The 4,820-nt window shown below is 43.9% G+C and overlaps 1 protein-coding gene across 2 annotated transcripts in view; it reads left to right on the top strand.

The window, feature by feature from the left end:
- ccdc85a (coiled-coil domain containing 85A) overlaps nt 1-1,211 on the top strand; it is a 35,436-nt gene extending 34,225 nt beyond the window's left edge. For both annotated transcript variants that reach the window (XR_006023357.1, XM_042065950.1), the window contains exon 4: nt 1-1,211. This exon is cut by the window's left edge and continues 299 nt beyond it. The gene's annotated coding sequence lies outside the window, so the exon portion shown is untranslated.
- Nucleotides 1,212-4,820: the final 3,609 nt, after the last annotated feature.

The following is a 4,820-nucleotide window of genomic DNA, read 5'->3' as shown; positions in this document are numbered from 1 at the left end:
GGAAAACCCAAGGAAGTAGCCCAGCTTCTCTGGAGGTGGAAAAACAAGAAGGCTTGAAACTCCCCCAAGATTGCCAAATGGATTTCCATCTTGCCAAAAAAAAAAATCAAACAAACATAAAAAAAAGTGTACAACAAGATACGGGAATCTCTCGATTTGCCAACAACAAAATAGTCCTACCTCCTTTAATGATCAACGCAGCATCAAGAGTATATCAGAGATGTATGAATGACAAAGCAGGACTCAGGAGGCTGTGTTCCCTTTTGTTTACAGCTGCCAACATGTGCTGAAGAGCAACAGAGAGCACTGCTAACCCACAAACCACAAGAGCGCGCCCAGTCCCAGAGAGGATGACTGCCCACTCTCCCCACCGCCACTGGCCGACCCCACGCCCCTAAGACACCAACACACACTCTCTTCAGGTTCTCTTTCACTACGACCGGAACATTCCAGAGAAATCCAGAAACACAGAGACGTTTTTAAAGAGGTATTTTAATACCCATTGAAAGGAATACAAAAAAAAAAGGACCATGATGCTCTGCTTTCCCCATGCTCAGCCAATCTATGTGAACTACACACCCACACTCTAGCAGTGTTACATGCTGACCTGTACCGTAGCTGTTCATATGAGAAAGTGCTAGATCAAAATGTGTTGTGCACACTTGCACTCGCACACATGCATAAAGAAAAAAATAACAATGGCTAAACACACACACACACACACACACACTCATGCACATACAAAGACACACAGACTTGCTCAAGTGCTCTGGACACAAACACAAGCTCACAGGAATTTGTGTATACATTGGTGTATACACACAACATACAGAAAAACACACAGCCAGGCATTTGCGAACACACACACACACACACCCGCACATATAAACACACATATTCAGACACACATTTTCAAACACACACACACACACACACACACACACACACACATCTGTCACATTAAATGCTCTGTAGCCTCTCACCAGGGTTTAGGGCCCAGGTAACCATCCCCATGACTCATATCACCTGCTGTAAGACATTCAGTACAACAGTAATGGCTACTTTGTAACCTCCTATCCTGTGATCTTTTTTATTTTTCTGGAGAGATTAAGAGACAGAACTAACATTAATATATACGACTTTTATGTTTTTGAGAAAGTAAAGAGTAGTTTATTGCTTAGTTTTTTAAAACTATGATAATTATAACTATTATTTTTGACGTACTTGTATTACTATATCTATAATTATTATTATACTAAAAACAGATGTATGTATAAGATAATAAAAGTGTCTTTATTGTAAAAACATCTTTTCTGAAAATACCTCTTTTTTTTGTCCCGTGCTCCTGAGGGACACTATATCACAGAGCCAAGCATCGCAGGTCAGTGAGGTCAAAGATTGTCTCCGACACATCTCCATTTCCATAAAGGAGGTGCGGAGAGGAGTGGAGAGGAGTAGGCAGGTCCTGTGGTGTGACCTCCCCTATCGACTGCGGCCCATGGTGGACTCCTCCAACTGCTAATCAATGGCTGGGCCTGTGAGTGCTGTGACTGTGCTGTATGATATTTGCAGGGAAAACATATTGATCAAAAGGTGTCCCCCCCCCCACCCCCACTTCTGCACACCTGGCCAGTGGCCATGCAGGCAGATAATGTGGTGATGAGCTGAACAGGGAGATTCAAGTGGACACTTGGAGGAGAGAAGAGCTCCCAAGCTCTGGGGTCACAGGGAGTTTGTGTTCTCCTGTTTCTATGGCAGAGAGAAAGAGAGAGACAGAGAGGGGGGTGGGGTATGTGAGGTACAGGTGTGTTGTGTCTGTGTGTGTGTGTGTGTGCGCGTGTGTGTGGGTGTGTGTTTTTCTGTGTATTTGTGCATTTGTATGTGTGACTTGTTCTTGGGAATATGCTGTACTGCAGAACAAAGGGAAGGTATGAGTATGTTTAGAATTAAGATGTAGTATTGTCAACACTGAGAGAGACAGAGAGAGAAAGAGAGAGGTGTCATATTGCACCACATGCATGATCATTGTCCCAGTAAGCCATGCACTCACACATCTCTCCCTCTCTCTCTCACACACACACACAAACACACACACACACACATGCAGCCTGATCACTGCTGGGTGCTGCTTCTACCTCTGCAATGCAGCACATACTGGGGTCCTGCCGAGGGCTGGCCTATCTCCCTGCCTCACCAAAACTTCCAATCCATCAATACACCCTTCAGACCCACAGGAACCAAAGCCTCTATATATAGCACTTCATGGCACACATTCAAACCAAGCCTGAGCACCCTTTATACAGAATCAATGTGATAATGTTTCATATCTACATTGTATCTACCGGTACCTAGCTCAGAAATTCCTCTGATGAGAGTAATATAAGAGTTTCCAAAGGAGAATGAATAATGCTGTAGAAATGCTGAGCTGGAGCTTGGGGATTGTGTTTGGGTTCTGCTTGGCAGGGAGCCAGGTTCTGTGTGTTTGTTAAATGGAGCTGCATAGTGGGACTGGGGAAATATTTAATTATGGCAATACTTTATGGTTTGATTCACGAGGTGACTGGAATCTGTAATGCTTGGACTTTACTGACGCAGAGTGTGCCTGAGAAGTCAAAGCTAAGGCTGAATCTTTCTTTAACTAAAGGAAAAGGGGTTTATCATGAACCTATGATGTTTCTGACTGTCAGGTCTTTATTTCCCATCAAATTGACAAGTGTATCCCTCATATATTGACCTTTATTTTAACAACCATCTTCAAACTAGAGATCACTGGCTGTGGTTGTAAAAGTTAAAGGAGCATCCCAACCTTTTGGGAATGAGTTTATTTGCTGTTTATCCTCTTATCTGACTCTGGGGTAGGTGGCAAAGAAGCTTATTGCTCATGTTCCTTTAAGTATTGGTGAGACCAGGGGCAGATTGGTCAATGGAACCAAAAGTCCCGCTGTCAGAGACAATTGCTTTAGGTGACTGGGGAATTAAGATCAATGCATGGATACCTGTCGCTGTGGACTGCAAAATCAAAGCAATTATGATCTTGTCAGAAGACAAGAAAGGATACACGAAGGAGTTTTTATATCAATATCTTGCCATGCAAATCTCATATCTGGAATAAATTCTATCGCACTGTTTTCTATAATGACTAATCCTTTTCATCAATACTTTGAAAATCTCAATATATAGGCTTTTCGGGATATAAAACTAGAAATAGTTCCTATGTCCCCCAACTGCACTCAATTATAATGTACTTTTGATATCATGACATCATATTATCCCTTCATTATAAACCCACATGCGTAACATATCTTAATAATATGCACATCTTTTAATTCCTTCTCCAAACGTCTCTATTCCTTCTGATTCTCTCCAAGCCCTGCTCTCTTATGTAACACTCAGAAGTGAGAAACATAAGCATGCTGTACCACCGTGGCATCAACTCATCAGCCTCCTCAGTGACCTAAGTGCGGCTTGATGGCTTAAGTGGACGGCTGTTGCTAAGATGACCATTTCTGCCCTGGGGGTTGGCGATGGTGTTTTTCTCCATCTTTTTCCCCCTAAGTGGCTACGTCCACTGCACTGATAAAGGGCAGAGACTCTTGGCAGCTTGTGGAGTGTTTGATGTGCCTCTCCTCTCATAGGTACTGGGATGTCTCTGGAAGTCTGTTTGAAAGTTTTGTAACACCATTTGACACCATTTGTTAATGGTCTGATAACACAGGTTCAAACAGTTTGTTTGAGTTTAACACACACACACACACATTCTACCTTTCACAGGGCTGCAGACAAACATGTCACCCGCTCTTGATACAGAGAAACTTTTTTTGATCCCATAAGCTCATTGAAAAGATTAGGGAAACAGAGACACGGTGGCACTCTCCTGCAGGAAGTGTCTCACACATACTTTTCAAGTTTGATGCTAAGCTTCCACGTCACCTTCATCTCTGTGCCACCAAAAACATTCAAGAAATAAGAAACACACACATAAAAGAGAGAGAGAGAGAGAGCGAGAGAGAGAGGATAGGGAGAGAATAGAGAGTGCCTGTCTCTTTTTTCAGAGTTTCTGCTCATGCTCAGTGTTCCTGTTATCAGAGGCTTTGTCTGTGGTGGAAGTCGAACATTTCCACTCCACTAGTAATTCACTCACTGGAGTGGCGCTCGTCAGATGATCCTCCGAGCGGCGGGTCGGGGACACGGGGTGCGATCTGGGGAGGCAGATGTCATTTCCTATCGATTTCCTGTCTAAGCGTCTAAGCTATCAGCCGTTGTCCCGCAGCTAGCACTCAGCGGCGGGGCTTTGGGTAATCTCCAGTTCCGGGGCTGGGACACACAGAACTTTCTCATTTGCCACTGTGCAATATTAATGCAAATAAAGTGCCAGTGGTAATTCCTCATCTATTACACCACCCCCCTCTATCTCTCTCTGCTGCTTACTTCACCTGCTTCCTCTCTTTACGCACCACTCGCCACCACAGTGGTCTGTATCAGTGTGTGTGTGTGTGAGTGTGTGTGTGTGTGTGAGAGAGAGAGAGAGGGGGAGAGAGAGAGAGAGAAAGAGAAAGTTTGTGTTTTTGTTATATGAAAGAGTGTCAAAAGTGTGGCTGCTTGGGGGCTTATCTACTCAATCTCTCTCTCTCTCTCTCTGTGTTTGTGTGTGTATGTGTGTGTGTGTGTGTGTGTTTTGCCTGACTGACTGCTGTGTGTTTATCAGAGCATTTAACCAGTCCTCTAGGTCATTGGAGAGGCAGCTGTGGCACCTCTGAGTTCCTCCTCATTAGCCTCTGCAGAGACAACACCGTAGAGACGACAGCATAGAGACAACACTG

This window comes from Alosa sapidissima, chromosome 16 (genome assembly GCF_018492685.1).
Source record: "Alosa sapidissima isolate fAloSap1 chromosome 16, fAloSap1.pri, whole genome shotgun sequence".
Taxonomy (NCBI): domain Eukaryota; kingdom Metazoa; phylum Chordata; class Actinopteri; order Clupeiformes; family Clupeidae; genus Alosa; species Alosa sapidissima.
The sequence above is the reverse complement of the archived record's forward strand: the minus strand, read 5'-3'. Positions and strand labels throughout refer to the sequence as shown.